Source organism: Oncorhynchus keta, chromosome 19, assembly GCF_023373465.1.
Source record: "Oncorhynchus keta strain PuntledgeMale-10-30-2019 chromosome 19, Oket_V2, whole genome shotgun sequence".
Taxonomy (NCBI): Eukaryota; Metazoa; Chordata; class Actinopteri; order Salmoniformes; family Salmonidae; genus Oncorhynchus; species Oncorhynchus keta.
This window is the reverse complement of record NC_068439.1, coordinates 37,550,084-37,573,200: the sequence shown is the minus strand read 5'-3', so window position 1 is coordinate 37,573,200 and position 23,117 is coordinate 37,550,084. Positions and strand designations below refer to the sequence as shown.

Sequence of the window (23,117 nt, the reverse complement as noted above, 5' to 3'; positions counted from 1 at the left end):
GGTGGCCAAACATCCTCCCGAAGAGCTACAGGGCTTGCAAGGTTTTGCTCTTGCCCTGCTCTAACACACCTTATTCTACTAATCAGCTGCTCATCTGAACCTTGATTATCTGAATCAGATAAGTTAGAGCAGGAGCAGGGTTAGAGCAAAAACCAGTGTACCCAGGTGAAGGGTTGGTCATCACTGGTCTATCATTATGAACAATGACAATTCCAGCTCAAAGAGGAGGTATTTCTAGGTCCAACATGAGCCTGGTAAGTGCTTATCGCTAAGTAGCAGGATCAGGGGTCTGCGTCTCTATCTCACAGATGAAGGGCCAGTACATGGTGCACGGGGCGTCGTACCAGCTGGTCACCGCTTTGTGCTCCAGCTTGCGTTTCTTCACGATGTAGCCACAGTCTTCGTCAATGTGGTTGTTGGGCTCACCCTCCTCCCAAAAGCTACACAGGGAGAAACATGGTTTCCTTAGAAAACCCCACAAAATCAACCAAACATATTTTGGTATAATGCACGGTACATAATATAAATAAAACATATATAATATATTGTTTTACTAGAATAGCTGTTGGCCAATGGTGTGCACTAATGAACTGTGTTATCTACAGTGCCTCTACAGGTCTCTCTTGCAAAATATATATATATATTTTTATCTCAGCGAGACAAACCTTTATAAATAAAGGTTTATTTATTCAGCACCCACAAGGGAACCACGCCTGCGAAGCCCATTATGCACCTGCATAAGGTAAGTCTGAATACCAACTACTGAGAAGTCTGAGTCGGGGCCATAGAGAACAGGCTACTCTGACAAATGGTGTTTGTTTAATAAAGTTACATTAAAGTTGAATCAGTGTCTCCAAGATCACATAATGATACAAAACAGGTATGCTACGGTTTGTTAACACCATCTGCTCTAGAATTCGCGCACTGTACATAATTTGAAACAACACTGTACATAATTTGAAACAACACTGTACATAATTTGAAACAACACTGTACGTCATTTGAAACAACACTGTACATAACAAAGAAGATCGAAATGCATATTCCCATGGAACTGATTGTGATCAAATGGTTGGCACGCAGATGCTGCATGGACGTTTCACCGGTAAAACCTGAAGAATTATCATCATTCACGATTGGACAGTGAGAAATGTGAAGGGAGAGGTGACCACAAAAATGTGTGCTTAAAGTAGAGGTAACGAAACACATGCACTGAAGGTGATACGGATCTTTCCAGGGGATCCAGGGGGGCAGGGCAGGTGTGGGGCAGGGGCGGAACGGGGCGGTGACCTACGGATCCAGAGCCACAGGCGTCTCTTTAACTAGGCTATAGGTAGTTACATGGACCTATAGAAATAGAATGACTAGAATTGTCATTGCCATTCAAGTCAATGGATGGACCGGTGGCCATATTGTGTGTACCTATAGGTTTAAAACAGGAAGTAATTTTATTTCTATGGTCCGACCAGTAGTTTGTAATAGCCTACTTATCCTGAATGGAAATCCATTGGGGTACACATTTTTGTTATTTTTTTATTGCGTACACAAAGCAAAGTCACACATTTCACAAGCTGCTTTTAACAAGTTAAAGATTTGTCACAGAGAAACCGAATGTACAATATAGAGGTCAATTTACAGCACTTTAGTCATCTTCATAACGTACTAAACACATTATATGTCATCTATTAGTCCACCGAAAAAGTTAAAGGATGGAAAAACAAATATCACACGTCTGACGTATTAAAAACCACAGTCAAATATATCACAATGTAATTCATGTCAGATACAGTTGGAAAATATATGTAGAAATATAATAATATATGCCATTTAGCAGACACCTTCATCCAAAACAACTTAGTCATGCATGCATACATTTTATGTACGGGTGGTCGCAGGAATCAAACCCACTATCCTAGCGTTGCAAGAGCCATTCTCTACCAAATGAGCTACAGAGGAACACATAATAAAAGCATTACAAGTAAATAGAGTATAATGACTAATTTGTTAAATATTATAGCCTACTACATTATGGGCCAGTTTCACAGACCCAGTTTAAATAAATCCAGGTGAATCAAGGCTTAATTCTGGTTTATAAAACAATTGGATCTTAAATCATTTAGGCTATGTTTATGAAGCCAAATGATTATTAGCATTGATTACATCTATGTATCAATATAGTCCCAGAGTAGATATAGTCCCTGGGTAGATATAGTCCCGGGGTAGATATAGTCCCGGGGTAGATATAGTCCCGGGGTAGATATAGTCCCGGGGTAGATATAGTCCCAGGGTAGATATAGTCCCGGGGTAGATATAGTCCCGGGGTAGATATAGTCCCGGGGTAGATATAGTCCCAGGGTAGATATAGTCCCGGGGTAGATATAGTCCCGGGGTAGATATAGTCCCGGGGTAGATATAGTCCCGGGGTAGATATAGTCCCAGGGTAGATATAGTCCCGGGGTAGATATAGTCCCGGGGTAGATATAGTCCCGGGGTAGATATAGTCCCAGGGTAGATATAGTCCCGGGGTAGATATAGTCCCAGGGTAGATATAGTCCCGGGGTAGATATAGTCCCAGGGTCGATATAGTCCCGGGGTAGATATAGTCCCAGGGTAGATATAGTCCCGGGGTAGATATAGTCCCGGGGTAGATATAGTCCCGGGGTAGATATAGTCCCGGGGTAGATATAGTCCCAGGGTAGATATAGTCCCGGGGTAGATATAGTCCCGGGGTAGATATAGTCCCGGGGTAGATATAGTCCCAGGGTAGATATAGTCCCGGGGTAGATATAGTCCCGGGGTAGATATAGTCCCGGGGTAGATATAGTCCCGGGGTAGATATAGTCCCGGGGTAGATATAGTCCCGGGGTAGATATAGTCCCAGGGTAGATATAGTCCCGGGGTAGATATAGTCCCAGGGTAGATATAGTCCCGGGGTAGATATAGTCCCAGGGTAGATATAGTCCCGGGGTAGATATAGTCCCAGGGTAGATATAGTCCCAGGGTAGATATAGTCCCGGGGTAGATATAGTCCCGGGGTAGATATAGTCCCAGGGTAGATATAGTCCCGGGGTAGATATAGTCCCGGGGTAGATATAGTCCCGGGGTAGATATAGTCCCATGGTAGATATAGTCCCGGGGTAGATATAGTCCCGGGGTAGATATAGTCCCGGGGTAGATATAGTCCCAGGGTAGATATAGTCCCGGGGTAGATATAGTCCCAGGGTAGATATAGTCCCGGGGTAGATATAGTCCCAGGGTAGATATAGTCCCGGGGTAGATATAGTCCCGGGGTAGATATAGTCCCAGGGTAGATATAGTCCCGGGGTAGATATAGTCCCGGGGTAGATATAGTCCCAGGGTAGATATAGTCCCGGGGTAGATATAGTCCCGGGGTAGATATAGTCCCGGGGTAGATATAGTCCCGGGGTAGATATAGTCCCGGGGTAGATATAGTCCCAGGGTAGATATAGTCCCAGATATAGTCCCAGGGTAGATATAGTCCCAGGGTAGATATAGTCCCAGGGTAGATATAGTCCCGGGGTAGATATAGTCCCGGGGTAGATATAGTCCCGGGGTAGATATAGTCCCAGGGTAGATATAGTCCCGGGGTAGATATAGTCCCGGGGTAGATATAGTCCCGGGGTAGATATAGTCCCGGGGTAGATATAGTCCCGGGGTAGATATAGTCCCGGGGTAGATATAGTCCCAGGGTAGATATAGTCCCGGGGTAGATATAGTCCCGGGGTAGATATAGTCCCGGGGTAGATATAGTCCCGGGGTAGACTATAACTCAACACAGCATTACTCGTTTAAATAAAACAAAGCATAAGGTTCAATGCCATTGATGGATTCATCCACACAACTTCGCCAACCTTACATCCCGTTGAGCTTTATGCCAAACATCAGCTGCCCTCTGTCGGAAAACAGACTGACCAATTCCCAGGTTTACAGTGGTGCCAAACATGTACAGAGAGATGACCGTGTAGAAGATATTTCCATTGTTGTCAAAATCTGTAGAGAAAAAATCTTTGAAGATATAAAAGATGAGCCACAAAAAGCAAATGATGTAGAGAATCCCCTGCAGGATCCCAGTGATGGTGACCCTCATCTGACTGTGCAGACGGGGCGCGGAGAAGGGGCTGCCGCTCTCTTTCATGCTCTCCATGTGTCTGTGCAGGTAGCGCACAGTGGCACAGCTCGACCAAACTACCACACAGAGTCCAAAAAAGACATAGGTTATTTTCAAGACAACACGTGCCATCTCAGTGTAACACCGGGCATTTTGAGAGGCAGAGACCGTAGTGTTCATTGATATGGAAGTTCCATTAGCATTTCCAGACACGCTGTTGAGTAAATCAACTATTGCGGGAAGATGAAGAGAAATATCAAACAAAAACAAGACTCTGTCAATAAACAGGATCCAGTAAATAATTATTTTGATATTCCTCTTCACCCAGGTGAAGAGAGCTCGCTGGGAAGGGACAATCTGAGTGTAGTAGAAGAAACTCAGCCAAACAGAGGTTGTCATACTAGTGGGGAAAGTGTATCCCACTATCAGATTAGCAGCGAGTCAGAGCTCCAGATGTTCCGTGAAGAGGAAGTATTTCATTGCAATAAGAGAAACCAGGAAAACAATGGTGCAGCAAACTAACGAGCCCAGCAATATCTTCACAGGCTGTTTGAGTTGCTCTCTGCCTGGCAGAGGACAGAACAGGCAGAAGGCAAAAAACAGGTTTGCAAATATGCTGATTGCAATGAAAGGCACATTGATGCTGATAAATGCCAGTTTGTCCATCCAAAGTACTGCTCCTGCAGTTCTGACAAGACAAGGTTTCTGCTTGCAGTGATACCTTGTCTCACAATCTCTAGAAGCTCAAACGCCACATTTGCATTCAACATGTGGAAACTAGGCCTAATGAGCTAGCAAATTACATAAGCCAACAACGAGATAATGCAAATGTAGAACATTGACAACATTGGGTGGGGTGGTGGTGGAGGGGTTGGGCTGCAAGTGTTTGACAAACCCACTAAAAACGGCTGCTTTCATCTTGAATGAAAGTTGTGCAGGGGGTTCCATCGGTTCATCCCAACTCAATTTCCAAGGCTGTGATCCTTAGGCAGCATGTTGATAATCTCATAACAGTATACAGACTCTCTAGTAAATCTTCTGGATGAAGGCAAAACATGAATTTGTTAGAATGCTATAACAGTGAAAAGTCTCATTTACAGCGTACAAAAAGGCAGTGTAATCAATGTTCACCCTGTCCATCGATGCAAAATGGGCAGGTGCTCAACTGAAGAAGTTTAAAAATGGAACAACAAATGGCCCACAGTGAAAACACAGTCAAATGAACCATAACCTGTTTGCATCACATGTACCAACTGAGAACACAAGTAAACCAAACAATTTGAAAAACGAAATTAAAATGTACTCATTTGTAAAATAGAAGGCAGGTTCTCACATTAAATGATGGGACTCAGACCCAGATTTAAACAATCCCAGGTGTAGTAGAATTCTGGTGTATCAAACAAGAGTTGAGCCTTGTTTTACATGGTTAGTCAGATTCAATGCTTAAAAAATGCACCACCACAGTCCGGGGATAATTTAGGCCAATGTGTATGAAGCCAATCATTTTTAGTGTTGATTGATGGAACCAGTTTGGTTCCATCGACCCAAAGCCAGTCTGCCTCGGCTGTCTCGTCATTGATTCCAAACAAGTTTGCATTCCAGTGGCTCAGAGGTAACTGGTTCAACAGAAACGTCTATATTGACATGCGACAATGTTTATAACATGAAATATACATTGGGATGTGACAATGTCTATAACAGGAGACAATATTACATTGGAATGCGACAATGTCTATAACAATGTCCATAACAGGAGAGATGATTACATTCGGATGTGAATGACGAGTATAACAGGACACATGATTTTAAAAGGCAACAGTAAACATGTTGTCCCACACAAATGATATATTTGGGTGAATGACACATCATTCACTCAAATGTCATTCAAATCGGGCCTGTGGTGTCTGAGATATTGCGTGTGACTAACAGACGTAGAGTTGATTCCTATAGCGCCCACCTTGGGCCAATCAGTGTCATTTTGTAAATGCCGGATCTCTATGGCAAGACTCATCATTCACCAAAGTTTCGTCGACATTGGGCCAGTGGTGTCTGAGATATTGTGTGGGTTAGCTAGACTCATATTCCTGAGTACATGAGACACATTTCAAACATGTGCCCATTATAGCGCCACCGTGTGGTCAATATAAATGTTCTTGCATATGTTGAGACTTGACACAGTGTATCTAACGTGTACGAAATGTTGCTCTTTCCATGTTCTCTCCATGGCATAGATTGACCAGGGGAATCCAAGTGAAAGCTATGTTCACTTATTGATGTCACCTGTTAAATCCACTTCAATCAGTGAAGGGGAGGAGACAGATTAAAGATGGATTTTTAAGCATTGAGACAATTGAGACATGGATTGTGTATGTATGTGCCATTCAGAGAGTGAATGGGCAAGACAAAATATTTAAGTGCCTTTGAACAGGGCATGCATAGCGCCACCATCTGGCCAATCTCTACAGCAAGAAGCATCATTCACCCGAGTTTGGTCAATATCGGGAAAATAAAATGAACTCAATGCATTTATCATGACCCCTACAGAACCCTGGCAGAAAGGAAAGGAAATTTGTGTGTCAATCTTTTTGACATTATCTTCCCTATTGATCTGCTATTTCCAGCCTTACCAGATAATTGAGAAAATCAACAGTGTCTAATCCACAACCTCTCACCTCTCTCTCTTTCCCTCTGTTTCCCACCCTCCCTCTTTCTCCCACCCTCCCTAGCTCTCTTTCCCTCTTTAACTCCACCCCCTCCTCTCCCTCTCTCTCTCTCTCATCCCCATCTCTCTCTCTCCCTCCCTCCCCACTCCATCTCACCTGTTCCTTAGCAGTGTGTATGATGGCCAGGTGTCCTCCTATCTCCATGAACGAGTCCTGGATGTTGTGCCAGTGCATACTCCTGGTGGAGATGTAGTAGCAGCTGCTGTTGAGCACCAGCCAGTCCCGAGGACAGGTTACCGGCGTTTGAAAGGGCCAACGGGGTTGACGTAGGTGACAGTGGTGATGTGGGCTCTGGTTCTGTCATACACAGCAGAAAAAAGGATTTAGATATAAATGTTTTACTTCAGCATCATGACACACACACACACACACACACACACACACACACACACACACACACACACACACACACACACACACACACACACACACACACACACACACACACACACACACACACACACACACACACACACACACACACACACACACACACACACACGACCTGATTTGGCAAACCTGGCCAGAAGCTCGTCTCTCTCCTTCACAAGGTCTTCTTTCTTCGTCTGCAGTTCTCTCAGGGCTGCAATCGGGGCCGTTATGTTGACGGTCTCTCTCTGCATCTGCATCTGACCACCAGACTCGTTCTGAGGCAGAGGAGCCTGATGCTCATTGCGCAAGCCCAGATATAGAGATTCTTATCTGAGAGGAAGACGAGCAGCAGGGGACTTAAGTCCAAAGCACCCAGGAAGAAAACAACAAGTCTTTAAAGAAGGGAAGGCAAAGACAAAGAATGAGGTGAGCGTAGGGCAGGGGTGATGAGGTACCTTTGAAAAGGCTGGTTGAATGTGGTAGCCATAAGAAGGAGCCCCATAGAACACAACAAGCAAATGTCTTTTCATTGTCTTTTATATATGCTGAGTATGACATCATCAAGGTTTGTTCAGGATAAGAGTTAGCGGCACTGCAACAATCACTGACTCCACACCGCTTTTTGAGCTCTCAGACTTTGTTAGGTTGCAAGTAGAGTTTCATATTAGTCATTTACTGGGATGCAGGGCCGGCTCTAGCCTTTTGGCTAGAGCGAGATTTGGTTACACAAGTCAGATTACAAAGGTCACCAAACGGAGGGGAAAAAAACAGAAGCAGAGGCCTTTATTTAAATGTTGTATCACATTGGGACACTAAGGTAAATCAGGAAGTGGTTTAGGGAGGCAACATTTAAACAACGCTGTGTGTTTGCTGTGGATATATTCACAGTGGGTGCTCGCAGCGATGATGGACAGCAGAAGGACAGCGCACAGTGTGGCCAGGCAGGCCGTGGCTAACCTGTAGGGCCTGGGGCCCGTTCACAGTGAGGGGACAGACACTGTTTTGGAGGACACAGAGAAGTACATGACACCAGTGTATAGAGATGTATTTCAGTTGGAAATGTGGGTGCTAATTGCTCTGTATGTGGTTTTGGGGGGCTTTTGTGCAACTGAAACACTTGATAACACAGTCAAATACTATACTACAGCCTACTGTCTGCTGGCTGGGGATGCACAACATGCCTACAATGAAATATTTTCAGAATGTCAACAACATTTAATCCTGCAGACAAAAACCCATAAATGTGTGTTTGGTAGAAAATTAGATACATTTCATGAATCATTATAAAAAGCATGGAAGATAAATATGAAATCAAAAACTAGTAAGTATAATTGAAAGAGAGGAGTAATGAAATTATCTTTCAATAATTACATGTTTTATGTGGTATACGCAAAGAAAAAAGGATTCAAATAAGAAAACAAACTTGGAATCATTGAAATATAAGCCTTAATGAAATGATTTGGCAAAACACAATTGTTATTGTGTGTTTTTAAGAAGGAAACAGGCTAATGGCTACTAATTATTAGGTATACTGTTTATACCCTATCAATCAGTACTTAGAGAATTGTTGAATAAATAAATGTTGATTCGATATTTGATTGAGCCAACCATTAAAAGGGGAACAAAAGTGATGTAAAGAAGAATAATCATGTGACTGGTCTTAAAAACAACCATGTATTGTCAGTAGGCCACCTCTTGCTCCCGATGATTCACAAAATGCCTGTTGTTGAATCTTACTTCCCATCATGTTTGTAGGGCAGGATTATGGTCGTTGCTATTCTAGGTCAGGAAATGAACCATGTCCGTGTAATCATTACACAAAGAGCATTTATTTGTCTGTTAAATGTCATGAGCATGTTGACTGCACCACAGAGTAGTAGGAGCATTCAGGAAAACGACATGGGCTGTATGGGAAGGGGTGTTACTTGTTGCCAGTTTGGAGACAATTCCTGTCAGTAATATTGCCTGTGGTGCACTGTGCTCTTATTGTTTTCAAATCTGTTCCTCAGGGAACCCCAGTTGTTGCACATTTAGCCATTGCAGCATTAGCACATCTGATAAAATGAATCAATGGCTTGAGGATTAGATGACTAGTTGAATCAGGGGGGTTTCCAGAGGAACAGATTGACGCATTTTGAAATGGATCATATTTCCACTTTACAGTATTAGGAGTCAGACATAAGGTCACAGCATGCAAATATATTCTTCACATTAGATGCTAGATTTAATTTAACGAATGACATTCCTTAATAAAGAACTATTGTTCTTTAGAGCTTGTGACAGTCCTGTAGTATTATACAATAAGCTATGGTGTCAGATACGTGGGACGAAGCATATTGAATACAAATTAGAAGCAGTGTCTATTCTATTGAGGAAGGTAATGATGAAAGACAGATATGGAAACCCGGAGAGAACTGTGTTTTGAATGCAATACACACCATGCCTGAGTGAACACTGCATAACCAAACCCTCTGGGCACAGATGTCAGTTCAACATCTAGTTTTGATTTACATTGGGTTGAGTTGTGAACTTACTTGAATTCAACACGAAATCAACAAAAACGGTCACTATGTCATTGGATTTAGGTTCAAATTCCCTTTGATGACATTTTCCAAATCCACATCAGTTTTCCATGCTGATTAAACGTCCTCACGTTGATTTGTTTGTTGTTGAAATGTCGTGGACACAATGTTGATTCAACCAGTATATCCCAAACTTTACCATGTAAATCAGTCATTAGGCTCTCTTTGCCGGAAATTTTGCAAATGTTGTTTTTGTCAAATGGTGGTCACCTAGATTTGAAGTGTGTTCTTGTCCCAAATGCCATACATTTCATTTGGTTTTGAAAATTCGTAATATATAGTACGAATTGTAATTCGTAACATATACGAAATGGATGATGGACATCCACAAATTAATACAAAACACAAGTAACATATCATACTAAATGTGGTGTTTGGGATTTACATACAGAATCATACGAAATGCTCTGAGACCTGTTTGATTTCCGATCTGCTTTCATTACTGAAACATTTTAGATAATTTGTATAATTTCCATAAATACATGACTTTATATATATATATATATTTTTTACCTTTATTTAACTAGACAAGTCAGTTAAGAACACATTCTTATTTAAAATGACAGCCTACCCCGGCCAATTGTGTGCAGCCCTATGGGACTACCTATCACTGCCAGATGTGATGCAGCCTGGATTCAGAGCAGGGTCTGCAATGACGCCTCTTGCACTGAGATGCAGGGCCTTAGACCACTGCGCCACTCAGGAGCCCGAGTGGAAATGTCTGGAAATGAACAACTTGTAATAGGCAAACTTTTCTCATTAAAATGCTACTAATGAACTATTTACAAGTAGAATATAGTATTAGCATATGCATGTTTCATGTTGTGTTTTTTTATGACATGTTTTGTGGGGTATTTAATCATTTAGATGCAGTGCAAATCAATGTAGATTATGTTAGGCAATTACATTTCACCACTAGCCTTCAAAATGCTTTAAAGTGGTTGCATGTAGGCTACTATACAAAAAGCTGATGGATAAATAAAAATATCCCACTCAGGCCATTTACCATTTAAAAAAAATGTAGGTTCTGGTCTGCTTAACAGGGTGACTCTGCCATAGGCTCCGGTGCATTAGCAGCTGGGTCTGGTCTGCTTCATTCATTGTCTTTATATGAACCAGAAAAAAATGAAGGAGTGGAATGTCTCACTTCCTCTTCCTCCTCTGCTATACATTTCTGAGGTTATTTTCCCTTTGATCAGCCACTAGAGTGCCCCACAAGCCTTTAAAATGCTTTCATGTAAAGTGTGTGCTGTACAGTAGGCTATAAACACTGTACTGCTAGTACTGCTGCTGAACTTACTGTATGTGAACGGAAAGGTGAGTACAGTTAGGCCGTGTTGACTTTTGGGTGACTGACTAGTGTGGATATGGGAGTTGTATACACAAGTTGCATAGAAAAAACTACATTGATAAACCATGAATGGGTCATCTGATGATTTTCCAATGGAAACAGTCCTGTTTTCATTGTGTTATTGATCCATAACGCAACATAAACTCCAGTACCTTATTGTGAAATCCCGATATGTGAAATCCAGTGAGTGACATGCTAATGTCACTGTCACTAACAGTTAGGTCATCAAGGGAACACAGTGATTAACCATGACGATTAAGAGACAGCACAATACGAATTTCCAGAGCAGTGCTGCGCCCAATGACCTTCATCAGACTGCTGTGTTTTTCGACGAGTGGACGGTTACGTTCCAGCACATCATGTCTCAGGAATCACCATAGATATTAGCCAACCGACTACAGGGAATGGTGGCAATAATGAATGTTTAGCTCATGTAAAGCATCTCACTGACCCACATCACAACATCCTATCACCTACTAATGACCGGTGGGGATAGATGACATAAATTCCATGTCCTTAGGTTCTCTTTGTGTGTGTGCTGCGCATGCGCACTTGTGTGTGTGCTCATGTACCTTTAACCCACGTTGTGAAGGCTTACTGGGCCTTTCCTTTGTCACATTGAGTCAGACAGTATCAAAAGGGTAACTCCCTTTCCTGTATCTGTTACTGCATCCCTTTCAGTAAATCTTCCCAACCCAGAATGCTCTGTGATACTCCCCTGGATTCACTATATGGGAGTCAGCCATGTGTCCTCGCTCCCTAATTGATTGAAATAGATATAGGAAGTGGATGACTCCTTTCAAGGGAATGCTGAAAATGCTTACTTTAGGATGTTGAGTAATGCTATTTGTGTTTGGGGGTGGGGTAGGGATTGGGAAATGTCAGTGTGTTCTGGCTACTGTTATCAACCATTATAAGCCTGCCAGAATGTGTGTGGTCCTACTACTGCTGCTTTGAAGTAAATGCTTCAATGCAGGAGAACTACTCTGACACGGGAAAGAGGTTACTTTCTAAATGTAAACCGTTGCAGTTACTAGTTACCTGTCCAAAATTGTAATCAGTAATGTAACTTTTGGATTATACAAACTCAGTAATGTAATCTGATTACTTTCAGTTACTTGTGGATTACTTTCACCTTAAGCGGCATGAGAAGAGGACAAAAAGGTTCCATCAAAGCTTTTGGTGTACCATCATAGTGGTCTCTCACTTATGGTCAGACTCACTCAGGTGGAACAAATATAAACTTGCACCTTTTTTCAACTTAAAAGTAATCCAAGGAGTAATCTAGTTTTTCAAATGTATCTGTAATCCTATTACAATATTTCTGCTGGTAACGTTTTTGTAATCAGATTACATGTAATCAGTTACTGCCCAACCCTGACTGTCTACACAACTTTAGGGCCTTGCTAGCTAGTCTTGATTTTCTAGCACGGTGCTGTGAGTCTGGCCAAGCAAGACTAAGGCCTAGCAAACCTAACTACCAGCATCTAATTCGGAGTTTGTTTTTGGTAAGGATGTTATGATTGGGCAGGGATAGATAGACAGATATGCCACTCATTCTGTAGTGCCAAGACAAAGAGGGAGTAACATTCAACAATCTTGTAGAAACAGGTTTTGGAGTCAATTCCATTTAAATTCCAGGGAGCCACCTTTGTCATTGGAATTTGGTTTACTTTCTGAATTGACTGAAATGTTAATGGAATTAACCACAACCCTGGTAAAAAGTGAGGATAATTCGATCAGCTCACAAAAATCTGAGGAATATTTAAGAAGGTCTAAGGACCAGCAGGTGGCACTGCGGTTATTGTGACGGCCAGGCTGAAAGGTACACCCTTACATTTTGCCCATTCATTTCTTACTTACAGTACACAGACGTGACCGTTCATGTTTGCACGTATGCAAGTGTGTGTTAATGCATTTTGTTTTGTGTATGTGCACTTGTGTGTACATGTGTACATGTGTGTGTCTGTGTGTGTGTGCATATCTGCTTTTTACGTTTTCTGTCTGAGTGAGTTCTGTTTCTTTTTGAGTATCTGTAGTGTAAGTCTGTTTGTGTGTGTGCGTGTGAGCGTGCGTGCGCTCAGCACCATTCAGAGCATGGTGTTTTAGTCAGAGGGACAAAGCTGAGGGGGGAATTACTCAACCCCAACGCCTCCAGGTGAGGCAAGACAGAGGTGACATGATGGATGTCAGACAGATCAAACAGCCCTATTCCATCATGCACCTGACCTGAGTCTGGTCATTGGATACCGGAGTTGAGGCCAATACGGCTAACTTCCCTCCCTGAATGGATCACATTCCATGTAACACACACCCTGTCACAATCCACACACACCCAACCACACACGCAGCACCCACCCACATGCACAGCACATTAATCACTTCCAGTAAGGACAGAAAGCTTACCGTACACTTATCACTTGTCATTGGTTTCTGCATGAGTAATAAGGTCCATTGCATATGAATATTAATTCCCAAATGTCATAATCAGATGCATTATTACAGTACCAGGTCAAAGAGCAATGGACTTAAAAATGTACATATCTTGAGTGAGGGCCAAAATAGTAATGTACAGACACCTCTGACACATCCTGTTGTGGATTGTTGCTTGATCAAAAAAACATTATGGAGTCTGTTTGAATCCTCAAAATACTTTCAGTTCCACACAGACTAGGTGACCAAAGTACCACACTGGTTCTATTTCATCTACGAGAGAGGAAATGATGTGGTCATTGATGCCTCACAGGAAAGTATGCGTCACTTGAAGAGATGTGACCCAACGTGTCTCTGTGGCTTACATTTTTTTTTTTTTATACCTTTATCTAACCAGGCAAGTCAGTTAAGAACATATTCTTATTTTCAATGACAGCCTGGGAACAGTGGGTTAACTGCCTGTTCAGGGGCAGAACGACAGATTTGTACCTTGTCAGCTCGGGGGTTTGAACTCGCAACCTTCCGGTTACTAGTCCAACGCTCTAACCACTAGGCTACGCTGCCGCCCGAGGAGTGTACAGTTATCATTTATTGGTCAAAGTTATTGCAACGCTGTCCCAAAATCAACAAGTCATTCAGACCTGACTTCCAACGTGTACAATTAGGAGTCTCTTTTGGAAACAAATCGTTTGATAGGAAATCATTCAACAATCTGTAGACTTTGTTTAGTGACACTAATAGCAATATAGGATTCATGTATAAAACAATTTAAACCAAAACTTAAATGAACATCATTACTCATCTGTCTCACCTGTCTTTGTGCTAGTCTTCAGCCCCCTCCAGGTGTCGCCCATCTTCCCCATTATCCCCGGTGTACCTGTGTTCTCTGTTTGTCTGTTGCCAGTTTGTTTTATTTCTCTAAGCCTACCACTGTTTTTTTCCCCGTGCCTCTGTCTGTCTCTAGTTCCTGTTTTCTAGCTTTCCCGGGTTTTGACCATTCTACCTGCCTTGACCCTGAGCCTGCCTGTAGTTCTGTACCTTGTTATGCCATCCTGGACCACTGACCTCTGCCTGCCCTTGACCTGTTGTTTGCCTGCCCCCCTGTTTTTGTAATAAACTTGTATTACGTTGAAACTGTCTGCATCTGGGTCTTATCTTGAGCCTTGACACTCATCATAACATCTATTTGTAGTAAATACCTTTTAGGGTCAATGAAAAGTTCTGATGACATAGAGCGTCTCAAACATGTGGGACAACGGATGACAGGGTCCTGTGTAGCTCAGTTGGTAGAGCATGACGCTTGCAACGCCAGGGATGTTGGTTGGATTCACATGGGGGACCAGTATGAAAATGTATGCACTCACAACTGTAAATCGCTCTGGATAATAACATCTGCTAAGATGTCATTTCCCTTTCTTTTGTTAAGAAGAGAGATCTCGGCATGATTAAATAAGAACTCCCTCAGTGTTTAGTCTCGTTGTTTTTCTGCTCAAACCTTTGAACTCAGGCGTACCAGGTTAAAGCCTGCCAGCCGAACCTCTACCTCCATGCCGAGCCGCTTGGCACAAAGTCAATGCCCAACCCAACTGTTTTAAAATTGACGAGCATACCTCGTCGCTGCTTTTCGCAGCTATGGAGAACAGACAATATGAATGACAGTTTTTACATGTTTATGGCTTCTGCAGACTGCTTTTGTTGTGTCTGACACTTCGAATGCCAGATTTTCAGCCCAAGTCTGTCACATATACTGAAATGTACCAAACATTATGAACACCATCCTAATATTGAGTTGTATCCCCTTTTTACCTCAGAACAGTCAGGGCATGGACTCTACAAGGTTTTCGAAAGTGTTTCACAGGGATGCTGGCCCATGTTGACTCCAATGCTTCATAGAGTTGTGTCAAGTTGGCTGGATGTCCTTTGGGAAGTGGACCATTCTTGATACACACAGACACACAAACCGGTGCTCTCTGAATGGCACACATACACAATCCATGTCTCAGTTTCCCTCTGTCACCTCCCATTCCTCTACACTGATTGAGGAGGATTTGACAGGTGACATCAATAAGTTAACATAGCTTTCACCTGGATTCATCTGGTCAATCTATGTAATGGAAAGAGCATGTTCCTAATGTTTTGTACACTAAGTATTTTTTCCCATAAGATCATTACAGTTATGAATTATAACATCTTAGTCAAGCATAATGTCAATGACTTTTGCATTATCACATGATAATAACTAAATCACTAAATTCACTCATGCTGCCAAACATACCCTTGTAAAACTGACCATCCTACCGATCATCGACTTCTGCGATGTCATTTACAAAATAGCCTCCAATAACCTATTCAATAAATTGGATGCAGTCTATCACAGTGCCATCCGTTTTGTCACCAAAGCCCCATATACTACCCACCACTGCGACCTGTACGCTCTCGTTAGCTGGCCCTCGCTTCATACTCGTCGCAAAACCCACTGTCTCCAGTTCATCTGCAAGACCCTGCTAGGTAAAGCCCCGCCTTATCTCAGCTCGCTGATCACCATAGCAGCACCCACCTGTAGCACGCACTCCAGCAGGTATATCTCTCTGGTCACCCCCAAAACCAATTCTTCCTTTGGCCTCCCTTCCTTCCAGTTCTCTGCTGCCAATGACTGGAACAAACTACAAAAATCTCTGAAACTGGAAACACTTATCTCCCTCACTAGCTTTAAGCAGCTGTCAGCTGTCAGCTGTCAGCAGCTGTCAGAGCAGGTCACAGATTATTGCACCTGTACATAGCCCATCTATAATTTAGCCCAAACAACTACCTCACCCCTTACTGTATATATTTATTTATTTTGCTCCTTTGCACCCCATTATTTCTATCTCTACTTTGTAGTACACAGACATATTTTACTTGAACAAGTTATCAATTTCCCCTTGGCAAACTGTGACATTAGATTCCAATGAAGCTGCAAAGGCTGCTACTAGTTTTGGCTGTGCCTCAGCAGTTGACTCAGGTTGTCAACCGACACCTGGCCCAGTCTACTATGATGGCAATAGTAGGTGTAAACGTCACTCTTATTTCTATAGGTCCGGTTCATCAGGATTTCCTTCTGCAGCCAGTACACTATGTAAATGGTGAATGCAAATGCTTTTATATGATGTATTTTGTTTGTAACAGACAATGAACCCACAACCATACGGTCTGGGCTCTATTTTAACAAAGCTAACGCAATGGCAAATCTTAGCACTGGCGTTAAGCTTGTGTTTTATAGGTTTGGGGGTGTGTCCGAAATATTTGAGCTACTATCACAACCGGAATTATGGGAACCGTAGCTGCTGGTGGTGCGAAAGGGCTGGGTTTTGATGAATAACCCATTCATGGGTGTGTCGAGGCTTGGCTCCTCACTGGCCAATCAGAACATGCTCCATGGCTAAATATGTGGTTGCTTTAAGTTGTGTATTTATGGTCTTTTATGTATTGCCTTGTCATCAAATCCAATTTGAATGTTAGTCCGTTATAGCCTAGTTCGTTAAATAGCCTGCCCCATATTTTCTAAATACGTTGAACATATTTGAAGTCCACAGTGTTAGGGTTTCAAGCCCGCGAAGCTGAGTCAAACCCGATATTTATTTGTTGGCATTGATTATTATTATTTTCCTTCTTCTGCCTATTGGTGGAAAAAAATTGAATAACCGTGAGATGGTAAAGCCTAGGACGTTACAACCTTGCATGATGGTAAATGGCCAAGGGCCACACCCTCTTATGCACATACCATGCCAATTGGCCACATGGTGGTGCTATAACAAGCCATTGAAAATGCAAATTTTGAAAGCTCACACACCACACCCCTGAGAGTCCTGAAATTCAGTATATACGTCCATATTTTTTAAAGGAACAAATATGCCTCAAGGACCCATAAAGGTCCGCCATTATGGATCTTCTGCCATTTACAATTTTGGGAAAAACTCTACTCTTCTGGCACCGATTGACCGATCTCCACAAAACTGAATATATGGTATCTATGGACCAAGCTCTCACAACTGATGTTCATCCAGGAAAGCATCTCAAGCAACATGGCCACTACTGACCAATAAACATGAATGTGGGCGTGGTCTGGCACATACATACATATACCTCCAACACGGATATTCATATTGTAACAGAACTTGGTACACATGTTCGAAAAACTGTTAAGTCTCAACACATGTAAACACATTCCGATCGACCATACAGTGGCTCTATAATGGGGGCATGTTTATATCTCTTGATCTGGCTGACTCAGAGTGATGAAATTTAGCACACACACTCAGGGATATGAATCTAGCTAAACTGTATAGTATGGTTTAGTTTGGCCGCATGGTGGTGCTTTTGGACATAACAGCCATACTGTTTGCGCAGGAGTCTTAGAAAATAGTGTGATTGAAGATGTGCATCTATAGATGCTATATACCAAGTTTGGTGCCGATCGGTCCATCAGCTCTGTAGAAGAATGCATTTTAAAGTAGTAAACATCATTGAACATTTTCCAAAATACATCAAAATCATATTACATTGCATGATCCGTTTGATTTGGAGTTCTGATATTTGGCAAGAATGGTAAACAGTACAGAAGTAACTTGTTCTAGGTCAATGTTTCCCATTTTTCCTGATGGTGGCACAGTGGGCCCATAGCTGAACCCCGGCATTTGTTGCTTGTAGCTATATGTATTATTATTCATCTTCTTCTGTAAGACCAAATGAAAATGCTAATTCCCGTGAAATGGTGAGGCCTAGGAAGGGAGAAGGGGTTCGCTGCATCCCAATATGGCGACCTGAGTATGACCGGAGTATGACCGGAGTATGACCGGAGTATGGGCGAGTGTGTTTATCGAAAGTAAAGTAGTGGACGTGTGGAAAGGAGTGCGTGTGTCGGAAGTAAAGTATTGGGAGTGTGGAAAGGAGTCGGTGTGTCTGAAGGATAGTAGTGGGTGTGTGGAAAAGGTGTGTCGAATACACTCTGCTATAGGTTAAATGGTTTTGAATGAGCTGTGTTGTTTGTCTTCCATTTCTTACCAGGCAACTACCATGCATTGAGCTAACATACCGCAAGAGTTTGGAATTCTGTTTTTAGTCTGGGTCATTTTTCACTGTTAGTTTTACACAAATAATTGTACATTTTCAGTTATAAAGCTGACCATTGTTTGTTTTTGATTGAATGTATTGACGATGGGTGTACTGTTGCTTCATGCGTTGCGTGCATGTGCTTACTGTGACTATCACCCTGATATTGGCTACTAGGTATCTACTTCCCATTCCCTTGCCGGACAGTAGTGTTTGTCAAGTGGGAGCGAAGGGCACTGTGTCCGGGGGATGTTGTTAGGTACGTCGATACTGGTCGCTGGCTTATCTTGTAGTGCAGCCCAATCAGCCACGTCAAACGGTCTTGAGTGGCAACAAATCTGCCCAATCTGCTGATTCGTTACATAGGTTCATCTCAAGGAACAAATATGCCTCAAAGACCCATAAGGTCCTCCATGATGGATTTTCCGTCATTTAGAAGTTTGTTAAAAACACTTAAAACGCTACTCCTCTGGCACCAAATGACCGATCTGCACGAATCTTGATATATTGCATCTATGGACCAAGCTCTCAAACAACATGGCCGCTACTGACCAATAAACATTCATGTGGGCGTGGTCTGGCACATAAATGCATATAACTCAGACACTGATATTTGTATTGTAACAAAACTTGGTACATGTTCCAAACACTGTCAAGGCTCAACATGTCTAAGTACATTCAAATCGACCACATGGTGGTGCTATAACAGACACATGTTTATATCTCTTAATCTGTTTGACTCAGCGTGAGGAAATTTCACACACATGCTCAGTAGTGCTGAGCGATTACCTGAAATGTCAATTATTTGAATTCAATTTCGTTAAATTTTTCTGTGAGAATGCGTACATTGTACAGTTTCTCTAGAGATAAATCAAATCAAACTGTGCGATGTAGTAGGGAGTTGTACTTTCCAACAGGCCATTATTCTACATAGTTAGGCGCAGACAAATTTGGTAATGAACTACAATGACCATAATCCACTGCGCTGTTCTGTGTGTTTCTTTCATGCGTTCAACTTTAGGTTAATGTGGGGCAGACACGGAGAACGAGAGAAGAGACATAAGAATATGCGATTCAGAGGGAGAGAGCAGTTGCTTCTCTATCCCTCTAATGCCTAAAATTGCACTTGACAGCCAGTGTTAGTGAATGTAGCATCACGTTTTGTTGGGAAAGAACCTTGCTTTTTAATGCTAGTAACCCCATTGTTTAAAAGCAATAATACACTCGAATTCATGTGTTACGACATTTTTGTCATGCTTGTGATGTGATGATAGCCACGAGGCCTCTCATGTATTATTTCTTAAACAAATCATATTAAAAAATGAAACAACAACTTGTTTAAATAGTCCTAAATACAGTTACTGGCACCACAATTGCTATCTGTGGGCATTTAATACAGATAAAGCTATTTAGACTATGGATGGTTTTAGCACATCCAAACTTTTCACCGGCCCTGGATAAAGATCCAAAATGAAGAGAAATCATAATAATATTGCTCACAAATCTAATGTTTTATAAACATTGTGGAACCATCTTACAGATCATGTTTGCACTTCTCCAAAAATAGCAGACGAAATGGCATTGTGTTCGAGACAGATTGAATAGTTTGGAGGAGCGTGTCTTTGGTAATCTGACAAGGGGTGTTTTTTGTAAGTGGGGATGGATAACCTACTTGAACAAGCGAAAATCACTCTCAATAGACTATTTAAAACCCCTTTATCCATAGGCTACTTTTGTCTAGTGGCCAGGATGAACCCGCCTTGATTAAGGGGAGGGCAGGCTATGTTAAACTTTTAATCTAATTCAATGAAATGGGGGGGGTATTTATGTTTATAAATAAGAGATTCACTGGTACAAATGGCACATCTCTCCTTCCATGGGCACTGTACTTCATGGTTGGATAGGCTACGCTTCCACTCTCAAAATCCATGGCATTATCAACTGTGTTGCCGTTAAGACCTGCTTCTTGTGGGTCTTAAAACTTCCCATTAGCGCTGCTTGAAATTGTCACTTTTGCGCTTGTTTTTCTGGACACACTTCAAATATTGCCACCCCTCCCACCTCAACGCAAGCGAGTTGATGTTAGACAAGTAAATTGTAGTCTCTATTGTTTTGTTTGGTGTCATTTTGCTTAAAAGAAAGAAAATGTACGCTCACCACGCTGCACCTTGGTCCTCATCCTTCAACAGCCGTGACAACTGACACCCATTCTTGCATGATCAATAGCTGCCATTTACAAAAGCAGCAGGGCTTCAAAGAACAAGTTTGAATTTTCGCAACTTGGATTCCCTGTCTTTTACGGCAATTACTCTGTTATCAGGGTTAGATTATTCCTTTTATCAGAATAAATATCTGCTTTTGGCGACATTCAACAGTTTATGGGTTCAGTACCATGGTCTTGTAGTGGATGTGAGCTTCGACTGGAAGCCAGTGGAGTGTCTGGAGGAGCAGGGTGACATGGGAGAATTTGGGAAGGTTGAACACCAGGCGGGCAGCAGCGTTCTGGATAAGTTGGTTTGATGGCACAAGCAGGAGCCCAGCCAACAGCGAGTTGCAGTAGTCCAGACGGGAGAGGACAAGTGCTTGGATTAGGACCTGTGTCGCTTCCTGTGTGAGTTAGGGTCACACTCTACGGATGTTGTAGAGAATGAACCTGCAGGAGCGAGTCACTGCTTTGATGTTTGCAGAGAACGACAGTGTGTTGTCCAGGGTCACACCAAGGTTCTTTGCATTCGGTGGACAACGACGCCGTGGAGTTGTCAACCGTGATGGAGAGGTCTTGGAGCGGGCAGGCCTTCCCCGGGAGGAAGAGCAGCTCCGTCTTGTCAGAGTTGCGCTTGAGTTGGTGGGCCGACATCCAAACTGAGATATCTGCCAGGCAGGCAGAGATGCGTGTCGCCACCTGGGTGTCAGAAGGGGGGAGGAGAAAAGTAGTTGAGTGTCATCCGCACAGCAATGATAGGAGAGACCATGTGAGGATATGACGGAGCAGAGTAACTTGGTGTATAGAAGGAAGAGGAGATGGCCTAGAACTGAGCCCTGGGGGACACCAGGAGTAAGAGTATGTGCTGCAGACACAGATCTTCTCAATGTCACCTGGTAGGAGCGGCCTGCCAGGTAGGATGTAATTCAAGAGTGTGCAGAGCCTGAGACAACTAGCGGTGAGAGGGTGGAGAGGAGGATCTGATGGTTCATGGTGTTGAAGGCATTGGATAGATCTAGGAGGATGAGAACAGAGGAGATAGAGTCAGCTTTGGCAGTGCAGAGAACCTCCGTGACACAGGGAAGAGCAGTCTCGGTTGAGTGACCCGTCTTGAAGCCTGACTGGTTAGGGTCAAGAAGGTCATTCTGAGAGAGATAGCGAGAGAGTCGGTCAGAGTTTGGTTGTTGTACTACTTTTATGTTATACACAAGCACACACCACACCTACTGTACACAAATAACGTAGAATGACAATGACATTAACACTGCACAAAGCAAACGGACATGTCAAACAATATACATGACTTGGTGGGAGACAGATACACACACCAACACAAATGAACACACACAACGAACATTCCATTAGTATTTTCAGATGGACAAACCCCCAAAAATACGTGATAAGGGGAAGAAGGGATACTGCAGGAGTTGTACAATCTCACTGCTTCAAACTTCACCGCTCCTCTACTTGTTTCTGTGGAAATGGACCCTGGCCTTGGGTGTAGGCATGGCTGCTCAATCTGCTAGGGGTATTGTGACTCTGAGCGAGCTCATAGTCATTGTGGGTACATTCCAGTGTAATTGCTCTGGGCATGTTCCATCCTGTACCCTATACCTTCCTCAGAAAGGCTGTGCTTTTCTCTAGTGATGAGAATTTAGTCTAATTTTAATGACATAGATCTTTCAACTCGTTCACTCAGAAGAATTAATCTTTTGACTCATTTAGTTTCACTTGAGTCAGTAATGCCCGGAGCACGCAGGACTCACTACCGGCGAACGATGAACTGAAAACTTGAACGAGTCATGATTCCACAAGCTACTCGTTAATATGTTGTGCACCATGGGGAGCTTATTGGAGCTGTCATTTGTGACTGAGACTTGTAAATGTGTGCTTTAAACAATGTAGATTTATTGATTGCTAGGCATACAAAAATATAAACGCAACATGCAACAATTTCAACGATTTTATTGAGTTACAGTTCATGTAAGGAAATCAGTCAATTCAAATAAATTCATTAGGTGCTAATCTATGGATTTCACATAACTGGACCACCCACTGGGGAGCCAGGCCCAGCCAATCAGAATAGAGTTTTCGACAAAAAAGGGCTTTTTTACAAACAGAAATACTCCCAAGTTTCATCAGCTGTCTGGGTGGCTGGTCTCAGACGATCCCGCAGGTGAAGAAACCGGATGTGGAGGTCCTGGGCTGGTAAGGTTACATGGGCTGCGGTTGTGAG

At 42.6% G+C, this 23,117-nt stretch overlaps 1 pseudogene; it reads right to left on the bottom strand.

The window, feature by feature from the left end:
* Positions 1-268: 268 nt before the first annotated feature.
* On the bottom strand, positions 269-13,043 carry LOC118397684 (C-type lectin domain family 9 member A-like; annotated as a pseudogene).
* Positions 13,044-23,117: the final 10,074 nt, after the last annotated feature.